The following is an 11,354-nucleotide window of genomic DNA, read 5'->3' on the forward strand; positions in this document are numbered from 1 at the left end:
TGTAGGGTTGGGTGGGTCGATTTTTATCCCCACATGGTTTGTAGGGCTGGTATGGAGATGGTGTGTAGTGATTGGATTGGGTAGGATTATTTGTTTGCATAATGTACTGAAATGGGCTCAGGCCCAGACTACTACTACTACTGAAAGAGGGGTTAAGGCCCTTAATTGAAATTGAAAGGGCTTATGCCGAAATTGTGTTTACTTTGACTATATGTTTCTTTTAAGGGATTACATACACTGAGTTTTCGTAAACTCACCCATCTGTTGACTATGCAGGAAACCCCCATGCTTAGACGGATCGGGGCGACGGAGAACTCAGAGGTGGCCACTCGACGAAGTTTCTTTTAATATTATAATTAAGATTTTATTTTGGGTTTTTCTTATGTAATAATGCCTCTTTAATTTTTTATCTTTATTTAATTTGGGGATTTAGTTACTTGAATTTTAATCTGGTAGTAGTAAGTCTCAAATTTCTAAGAAAATATAAATAAATGTTTTTTGAAAACACCACGTTTACGCAACACATTTTGAAAGTTTTCGAAATAAACACTGTTTTAAAGTTTAATAACAGACCAACATATCTAATATTTTCCTAAAACAACTTGAGTTTCCATAATGAATCAGATTTCCTAACTTTTGTTAAGAACTTAAAGAAGTTTTATGTAGGAACGAATGTTTCACAAAATTTGTGTTTTGGAAAAACACTCTAATGTGACATCACAGGTTCGACCATAATGTCTAGGTCGAGTTTGGGGTGTTACATTTAGTGCTATCAGAGCTAGGTTACAAAACTCGGTTGTGGATTTAGGGTTTTTCAAACACGTGGAAATTTCAATAACATTGTTTTTGGTTTAAAAATGATTATTTGGAAATGTTTTACTGAAGGAGTGGTACATCGAGTCTCCGCGCCGATCCTATAAGTCTTATGATTGTTTGTTTGTTCTAAAAGAATAATATTGAAATGTTACTTCTGGAACTACATTAGGTAGTAAAACTGTACAGAAATTCTCTAATTAGAATAGACTACAAACTGTAGTAAGATTGCAAACTGCGAAAATAAACTCTAAAATAATATTATTCATAAAATATCCGTAATAAACAGTGGAACAATAATCTGACTAGCATAAAATTGTTAATACAGGCTAAGTGCATTCAATAATGAGCACTAGAGGTACTCATAGTAGAGGCTGCGGCAGAATCCGTGGAGGTGCTCGGGTTGGGGCTTCGTCTTCTGGACACCAGCCCAATGAGGATGTTAGAGAGGCACCAGCTTCACCTATGGCTGCGACAAGGTCTCAAAATCAGTCAGATGGGGATGACATACTGTCCCAAGCAATGTTGAGGATTCTGGAAAGGGTCGTTGGGCCTGGTGTTGGTATTGGAAGCCGTGGGTCGATTACGGAACGACTCAGGTCTAACGGGGCAGCGATATTTAGGGGTATTGCTGGAATTGCCCCTAATTTGGCTGAATATTGGATTAAAGCCACTGAAAGGATTATGGATGACCTTGATTGCACCCCTGATCAGAAGCTAAAAGGTGTAGTTTCTCTACTGAGGGACGAGGCTTACCAGTGGTGGCTTACTGTCAAAGAGGGCACTCAAGCCGATCGTTAGACCGAGGAATTTTTCAAGGCTACTTTCCAGGCTAAATATGTGGGTGCTAACTATGTGGATGCCCGTCTAAGGGAATTTTTGAACTTAACATAGGGAGATAGGACAGTGATTGAGTATGAGGCCAAATTTTTACGACTGAGTCGCTATGCACGTGGGATGGTGGCAACAGAATATGAACGGTGTGTTCAATTTGAGGATGGCTCAGGGATGGTTTAAGGGTTCTAATAGCTCCTCAGAGGGAGTGGGATTTCACAACACTAGTTGACAAGGCAAAAATTCCCGAGGATGTGACGTGCGCTGAGCGCCAAAGCAGAGAGAAAGTTAGGACCCTTACTGCTGCGACTACTGGACTGTAGTTTTGTGCTGATTATAGGAAATGCCATCAGGGCGAATGTTGGAAAAAGATGGGTGCATGTCTAAGATGTGGATCATTAGAGCACCGTGTCAAGGGTTGTCCACAAAGACCCGAGTAGGTGCAAGCTACTAGTTTTGGAAATGTTCAGCAGGGTGGTCGACAGCCACCGAGAGGCTGAGGTCAGGCCAGTGGTAGAAATAGAATGAGCTGTGGTCGTGGAGCACCGGGCAGAGGTTATGGTCATACTGAGGCGAGGCAACCGACACTGGTTTATGCTACACGTCGCCAAGAGGACGGAGATGCTCCAGATGTCATAACGGGTACGTTCTTTACCCATAGTGTACCTTATACTGCATTGATTGATGTTCGGTCTGCTCATTCGTATATAGCATGCTCTGTGTCTAAGATATTGGGTATTAAGGCTGAAAACACTATGAGTGAGATTACTGTCCTAAGTCCATTGGGGTAGACCGTTCGGGGAAATAAGGTGTTTAGAGATGTTCCCTTAGAGATACAAGGAGTTATCTTTCTAGCTAATCTAATGGAGCTGTCTTTTAGAGAATTTGATTTAATACTGGGCATGGATTGGCTAGTTAAACATCAGGTAAGTTTGGATTTTTCCACTAAATGAGTTGTTCTGAGAACTGAGGCAGATGAGAAAGTAGTGGTAATTAGCGAACGGCAGAATTATATGAGTAATGTAATTTCTGCACTAAGGGCTGAGAAATTGGTTCGCAAGGGTTGTGAGGCGTTCTTGGCCTACGTCAATGTTTCAGATGTTAGAGACTATCAGGATTGTTAAGAATTTTCCAGATGTCTTTCCTGAAGAGTTACCGAGGTTACCTCCAAAACGTGAAGTGGAGTTTGGGATTGAGCTCCTTCTTGGTACAGCTCTGGTGTCTATCGCTCCTTATAGAATGGCACTAAAAGAGCTTGTAGAGCTTAAGGCCCAAATTCAAGAGCTACTGGATTGTGGGTTTATCCAACCTAGTATGTCTCCGTGGGGAGCATCAGTCTTATTTGTGAAAAAAAGGATGGATCCATGCATATGTGCATCGACTACAGACAACTGAATAAGCTGGCCATTAAGAACAAATACCCTCTACCAAGGATTGATGATCTGTTCGACCAATTGCAAGGAGCGTCAATTTTCTCTAAAATAGATCTTCGATCGGGGTATCACCAACTAAGAGTTAAAGAGGCTGATGTGCACAAGATGGTGTTTAGGACTCATTATGATCATTACGAGTTACTGGTAATGCCTTTTGGACTGACAAATGCATCGGCAGCTTTTATGGATCTGATGAATAGAGTGTTCCAACCCTATCTGGAATGGTTTGTTTTAGTATTTATCGACGACATACTGGTGTATTCAAGGACTGATGTTGAACATGGTGAACATCTCCGGTTAGTTCTGAAAATCTTGAGGGAAAAACAATTGTACACCAAGTTCAGCAAGTGTGAATTTTAGTTACGTGAGGTGACTTTTTGGGTCATGTGGAATCTGCTGAGGGGATTAGGGTTGATTCTTAGAAAATTGAGGCTGTTTTAGCTTGGAAGTAGCCTAAGATGGTGTCAAAAATTTATAGTTTTCTGGGACTGGCAGAGTACTACTGAAGATTTACAGAAGGGTTCTCACTGATTGCCACACCCTTAACTAAGTTGCTACGTAAGGGCGTACCTTTAAACTGGACTGATGAGCAACAAGAGAGTTTTGAGAAGCTCAAGAAAGTTTTAACTGAAGCCCTGATCACGAGATTTCGTGATAGGTTTTAAATATTTATAATTAATCATTCTTGAAACTAACTATTATCGCGATGTAGGCAAGTGTACCTATCGAATAGTTGTATAGTTTTAGCAAGACCAGATTGTCAAACCTAAAGGAACTAAAAGTACTAGTAATGACTGTATTTTTATTATCTAGCCTAAGAATAAAGAGGTTTTGTTTTAACTAACAAATTAGCTAAACTAAGAATTCACAGAGAATGGAATTGGGGAATTGCTTTTGGGAAAATCGATTGAATTAAGATAATTCCTAAGGAAAAATCCACCTAGACTATCCTTGTTATTCTGGCTCCGAATCAGATGATTTATTCATTTAACTTGTTCCACAGAGATCCCTAAGTTATGTTATTATCCTTATTCAAGACTAATAATGTCTAATCCCTAGATTGAATAATTGAGACCCTTCTCTAATTAACACCCTAGGGTTACATTAACTCGATCTATGTATCCCCTTATTAGGTTTCACCCTAATCCGGCAAAATCTTGTCACCCTATGTCTAGGCGTGTAAACAACTTCGCTTAATTATGACAAATGTACTCTTAGACAGGGTCTATTTCTCCTCTAAATAAGAGCTCATCTTGAATCAGTATCCTAGGATATCAAAACAAGAATTAAGAACACATAATTAAGAACAACTTAAATATTTATCATACAATTCAAAAAATAATAACAAGATTCATCTTAGGTTTCATTCCCTGTAGGTATTTAGGGGTTTTAGTTCATGACTAAATAAGAAAACATCTCAGAATAATAAAGAATACAAAACATAAAGAAAACCCAAAACTCCTAAAGGGAAAATTGAGGAGAGATCTTCAGTCTTGATGATGAATCTGACTTCTTAGATGGATAGGCTTCCTTGGAATAATTCCTTACTCCCTATTCTATGTGCTTCTTTTTTTCCTCCTCTAGGGTGTATTTATAGGCTTTAGAATGCCTAAAAGCCCTCAAAATTAGCCTTTTTCGAATTGGACTCAACTTGGGCTCGGCAAGAACATGCCCGTGTGACACGCCTGTGTGCGATTACTTCAGGCCGTGCTCGAGCCTGCCAAATTGACACGACCGTGTGGTCTACCCGTGTGAGGAGGTCTAGGCCGTGTTGATTTCGTACTTTGGCCCATTTTCTCTGTTTTTGGCCCGTTTTTCATTCCTTTCGCTCTCATATGCTCTCCTAAGTATAAAACATGAAATTAAAGCATTCGGAGCATTGAATTCACCAATTCTAATGGGAAATCATCCATAAAATACATTAAACATGGGGTAAAAATATGCATAAATTACGGTTTATCAAATACCCCCACACTTAAGCATTTGCTTGTCCTCTAGCAAAATTCTCAACTCATAACCAAAATAAATTCTTCTCAACTTATAATTTCTATCGATAATATCTCAAAATAATCCATAGGTAATCATACATTGAGAATTCAACTAAAAGAACATAAAAGTTTCAAACATTCAAAGTTGAGTATTTAATCATGCAAACATACGTCTCTCCCCTTATCTAAGTAATTACCTTTAATTCAGAATATCATAGAGTTTCACATCCTCACTAAAGATTCACTCAAATCACTCGAGGTGTTTAAGGACAATAAATGAAGCACTTAATAGTCAATAATGAAAAGTCATTACCATAGGTTTCCATGAAAATCAAATCTCCACCACTATAATTTAAGATGATACATCAATCAAAAGGTCTTTAAAGGGTTGTAATGAGGCTTGGTTAGGGGGTGTGGTCACAAGCTGAAAGAAAGGGTTAGAATTGAGATTCAGTTGAAAAATTACTTAACTAGAAAAATATTTAATCATCAATTACGTACAACATAACTCCTTCTCTGACTATAGAATTTAAATACTAAAGCTTACAAACAGAAGATCACTACTAATATGTATACATTTTTTTTAAGAACAAGTTAAATAACATAGACTAACTATTAAGAACAAGACATAGCGAAGCAATTTATTCAACTCAAATCTCGACAAAAATAAGGATTAATTTAGGGGATTTCAACAATAATGGGTCAAGGATTAATATTAAGGGTAATACAAGAAATGGCTTGTTAGGCTCAAGGGGGTTTACTAGGGGTTAATCATGGAGGTAGGCTTTTCATGGCATGAGTGGGTTAATCCTAAGTTCCTTAATCATTTTGACATATCAAATCAAATGGTGTGGTCTCGACATGCATAATCAAGCAAGTTCTAGAATAATAGTTCAATACTGATGCACTCAAAGCAATAATAAAAGTGAGCATGAAAGAATTAATAGATGCTCAAAAGGCTCAAGAATCTCACAAAAATTATGGCTTTTTGATGTTTAAAACTTGTGAATTCTAACTCAAAGTAATACTTAAACTTTGGGGAAACAACCTAAAATTTTAAATTCTTAAAAATCAACTTATCATGCTTGATTCTCTAATGTCTTGAGGTTTAAACAATCAATGCATAAATGCCTATTTTTTAATTCAAGATATATCAATCAATGTCATAAATCAATCAAAATTTATCCTAAATACAATATGAGAGCTTTCCAAGAGAACAAGGCAGTCATTCAGGGATTTTTTTGATAATGAAATAAATACCCCCCACACTTAAGATGTACATTGCCCTCAATGTACAAAGATAGATATTAGAATATAAAAATAAGATAGGGAGAGAAGTGAAACTTCCTGTATGATGAATTCCTCGAACTGGAGCTTTGGAGAGTAATCAGTGCGAGAGTGGAGGAGGATACTCCGGTGGTGGTAGAGGTTCATTAATCCATAAGTCCTGCGCCAAAAGAATATTATATCTAGTGGTAGTTATGGTCGCGATCGATCAGGACATGGCAGTCGTGGAGAACCTTTCCTAGTGGAGTTTTTAGTTCCTATGCGATGATGAGCTGAAGAGCTCTATATAACTGTGATAAAATCAGGAACTTTTTTAAGGGATATTAGGAAGAATAATTACTCATAAAGAAATAACTGAAATTGATAATTAAAAATAAAATTCTAAAATCTAATAAAAATAAAAAAAAAATTTAATTAAAATTAAAAACATAAAATAATAAATAAATGTTTTTAAACATCTTCATCGCTGGATGGTTCGCGAGGTGGGACTGGCAATGAGATGTGGAGGTGCTGACAAATCTGCTGTAGAGTAGCATCAATGTTGTCAAATCATTGAAAAACCTGCTGTTCCAATCGAGTGAGGCGCTCAAAGATGTTAGCATATGAAGCCGCCGCATGAACTGGATGAGAGGGTGGTAGTGGCTGAGTCGGTGGGTCCTCGTATTGTAGAGGACATCATCAAGACTGTCCTCGTAGGCCTCCTCCTCAGTAGATTGGGCGAGGCAATATTGAGGAGGGTAGGTTTCTCGGCACTTTTCGATCATCCTCATGCTAAGCATGCTCGAGATGCCTTGCGGAGACATCTGGCCAATGAGGGTTAAGGATAATTCTTGGGCTGCGGTACTGAGGAGGCCAAAGTGTCAAGCCAACCGAGTAATATAGGGGCCAATGGAGATGACCCCCTTCCTATGCCGCTCCGTCTGGTGCTGAATCACGAGGGCGATGAAATAGGCAAGGTCGATGACGTGCTCGTGCAACATACACCATAAAAAGTAGGCGTCGTGAGTGTTGATGACGCCATTGCTCTCTTGCCATCCTATAATCGTGTGAGCCAAAATGGCGTGTAAGTACCTCAGAGATGGAGGGAGAGCCGATGCCTTGGAGTGGCTAGGATTGTAAGTGGCCCCATCTAGTACTAGTACGTCCCAGCACCGTGAAGGAGAATGATGGATGTGGCGGTTGAGAGCATGTAAGTCATTCTCCTCCTTGAATTCCTCCGTATATAAACCCAGCACCGTATCGAATTCTGGGACACTGAGCTGGCGGACTAACCCGTCTAGGAGAAACTAGACCGTACCGGGATCATCGTAGTTCATCATTACGATCTGAAGATGGAACGTTGAGCATAGTTCCATCGTGATCTCGAAGTATGTTGGCTCGATGATCCCAAAGAACAGCTCCCAAGGGTCAGTGGTTAGGAGGGCCCGAACCGCTTCATCCAACTAAACTTGTTCTACCGCGGCCCAGTCGATGCAGCAGCCCGCAATTAAAGGTCGGGCCTGGAGTATTTGGAATAGTTCTTCTTGGGGCCCAATGGGGAACCTCAGGAAAGGGTGACGAACTTCTGCGGTAGGACTCGAAGAAGATGACGCTCCCTTCCTTTTCTTTGAAGCAGGGACAGCGGCCTTTTTACCATGTGAAAACGACATTCTGAAAGCTAGGAAGGTAGGATTGAGTGTCAAAAATAGAGTTGGGGGCAGCACACGGGCGTGGCGGGGAGGTCGTGTGGAATTGCAGCGATGAGGGTTAGGGTTTTTGAGTGGGGAAGACAATGAATAGTGCAGGGTATTTATAGATTTTAAGGCACACAGCCAGGTAACACGCCCGTGTTCCCCAATTTCAGCACGTGTGATTCGCGAATTTTAAATTTGGGCGCGTCTGACATTTAGTCCATGCCCGTGTTCCTTGGGCGTGTGGGTGCACACGGCCGTGTTGCACGGTCGTGTCTGGTGTTGTTCGCTTCTCCCACACCCGTGTATGAAGACCCATCCCGTGTCAATCTAACAGGTTCGACCACGGGTGCTAGACACGGGCGTGTCGCACTCTCGTGCTGTTTTAACAGGTTCGCCCACGATTCTTCCACACGAGCGTGTTGCACGCCCGTGTTGTTTTGGCAGGCTCGACCACGGCCATGTCGTACGGCCGTGGCATTTTACCGTAGCCCGTGTTTGGGGAAATCTTTGCCCTATTTTCACACGGCCCTAAGCACGCCCGTGTACTTTGGCGTGTCTCTGTGGAAAACCTACATTCAAGAGCTCCGTTAGTAAGTTAGGTGTTGAAGACTAAATTTTAAAGAAGTTAATATAGTTAGTGCTAGGGTTGCCTCCCAAGAAGCACTTATTTATAGTTTAAGCTCAACTTACCTCTCCGTTGAATGATCATGGTGGTTTGAGGAGTTTATACTCCTCATTTATGCTCTCAATCTCATCAAAATAAGGTTATAAACGGGTGTTGTTTACCTTAAAAGTGTCGAACTTGGGATGACTCACCTCGACCGTACTGGATGGGAAAATGCTGAGTACCGTAAGAGGAATTTCTTCATTCAGTGTGGTAGCAAAAATGTGGGGATCTGCGGCATGTAATAAGACTCTATCTCCAACCTTAAGTTGATTTGGAAAAGTATTGATCTCGTTCTGTCGTAGATTCAGTTTGTCAGGTGTTCTTGGTTAATGCGTCCTCCATTCATCTAGCTCCTCAATTTGTAGCCTTCGAACTTCATGAATAGGTCCTCTACTATTGCTTGAGAATGGATCATGTACTTCCTTCAGACTCATTTCCTACAAAGAAGGTTGCACCATATTGTCAGTTTTAGTGGAATGGTTTAGACGATCACCTTCAATTTCCAATGTGTTACCGGAATTGCGAGCTTGAAGGTTGATTGTTTTATCTCCCATACGGAGTGTGAGTTCACCTGTGCCAACATCAATAATTGTTTTAGCAATTGCTAAAAAATGCCTTCCTAGAATTAAAGGAGTGTTGCTATCCTCCTCTATGTCTAGAACAATGAAGTCAACGGGAAATATAAATTTATCGATTTTAACTAGCACATCTTTAATAATACCCCTAGGGAGTCTTATAGTTTTATCTGCTAATTGAATGCTCATCCTAGTATGTTTGGGTTTCCCGAGACCTAGTTGTTTAAACATTTTGTAAGGTATGACGTTGATACTAGCCCCTAAATAAGCTAATGCATTATTAACATCTAAACTACCAATTAAGCAAGGAATCGTAAAACTCCCTGGATCTTTTAATTTGTTCGGTAGCTTATTTTGCAGAATAGCTGAGCACATTGCGTTTAGCTCCACATGCGACGCCTCGTCCAACTTTCGCTTATTTGCTAAAAGCTCTTTTAAAAATTTCATTACGTTTGGCATCTGCGATAGAGCAAATTGTTCATCTGTGCGATCTTTCCTTGTCGCGTTAGGGTATGGCACACGAGGTTTATATTCGACATTCACTGATTTGTTTTTATTATGATCTACCTCGCCTTGACCTTTGCTTACCATAGTTTCTTGCCTCGGATCTGGTTCAGGCTCAACGACTCCTTTGTCATCTTGAATATTAATTGCATTGAGCTATTCCCTTGGGTTGGGTTCATTATTACTTGGCAAGCTACCTTGTGGTCGTTCGGAGCTTAGTTTGGAAAGCTGGCCTATCTGAGTTTTGAGCCCTTGGATCGACGCTTGTTGATTTTTAAGTGCTGTCTTGGTGTTCTGAAAATGGGTTTTTGACACCGATATAAACTTTGGGAGCATCTCTTCAAGGTTTGACTTCTTTCCCCGTTGATAAGGTGGTTGTTGAAAACCCGGAGGATGTTGTGGTCTTTGATTTCCTTGACCGCCCCACGAGAAATTGGGGTGGTTACTCCAACCTGCATTGTAAGTGGTACTATATGGGTTATTTTGGGATCAAGAGTTATTGTTACCCATATATTTGACTTGTTCCTCCTTGATGCTAGGGTTGAAGGGTTGATACTCTGTGCATGCTCCTCCTCCTGAGTAGAACCAAGTAAACCATCAATCTTTTTATTTAGAAGTTCTACCTGGTTTGACAGCATAGTAACCGAATCGACATTATAAACGCCTACTATTTTAGTTGGCTTAGTCCTCATGACTTACCACTGATAGTTATTCAGTGACATCTCCTCTATAAACTCATAGGCATCTTTAGGTATTTTATTATTGATGGTTCCGCCAGGAGCTACGTCAACCATTTGTCGAGTCGAAGGATTCAGGCCATTATGGAATTTTTAAACCTGCAGCCAAAGCGGTAACCCCTGGTGAGGACACCTTCTTAGTAAGCCTTTGTATCTCTCCCATGCACCGTAAAGAGTTTCTAAGTCCATCTGCACAAACGAAGAGATATCATTACGTAATTTAGCCATTTTAGCCGGCGAAAAATATTTTAATAGAAATTTTTAGGTCATTTGTTCCCAAGTAGTGATTGACCCTCGTGGTAATGAGTTCAACCACTATTTAGTTTTTTTTCTCAATGAAAAATGGAATAACCAAAGACGAATGGCATCATCAGAAACACTATTGATTTTAAATGTATCGCATAGTTCTAAGAAGGTTGCTAAGTGAGGGTTAGGATCTTCATCCTGCAAACCATCAAAATGAACAAATTGCTGTATCATTTCAATAGTGTTAGGTTTTAGTTCAAAAGTATTTGCAGCTACAGCAGGTCTAACTATGCTTGATTGAGTTCCTGTTAAAGAAGGTTTAGCATAATCCTACATTGTGTGTGGAGCAGGATTTTGATTAACCGTAATTACAGGAGGTAGCTGATTGTCTTGGTTTTCAGCCACTCTTCGGTTGGGGTTTGAGTATCGTCCTCTTGCTCGTTCTCTATGTATCTTAAGCTTCGCCTTATTTCTCTTTGATGTCTGCGAACTGTGCGATTGATTTCTTCGTCAAAAAGTAGTGGTCTTGACGGGATTCTTTTAGTCATAAACTATAAAAACCTGCCAAGAGAAAAAAAATTAATGAATAATAATAAA

At 40.0% G+C, this 11,354-nt stretch overlaps 1 non-coding gene across 1 annotated transcript; it reads left to right on the forward strand.

Annotated features, from left to right (window-relative positions):
• The first annotated feature begins 10,626 nt into the window (after window positions 1-10,626).
• LOC121228652 (small nucleolar RNA R71) lies at window positions 10,627-10,733 on the forward strand. The gene has a single exon (XR_005926228.1). It is a non-coding gene; the product is annotated as a small nucleolar RNA R71 (small nucleolar RNA).
• The last annotated feature ends 621 nt before the right edge of the window (window positions 10,734-11,354 follow it).

This window comes from Gossypium hirsutum, chromosome A04 (assembly GCF_007990345.1).
Source record: "Gossypium hirsutum isolate 1008001.06 chromosome A04, Gossypium_hirsutum_v2.1, whole genome shotgun sequence".
In the NCBI taxonomy this organism is placed as follows: Eukaryota; Viridiplantae; Streptophyta; class Magnoliopsida; order Malvales; family Malvaceae; genus Gossypium; species Gossypium hirsutum.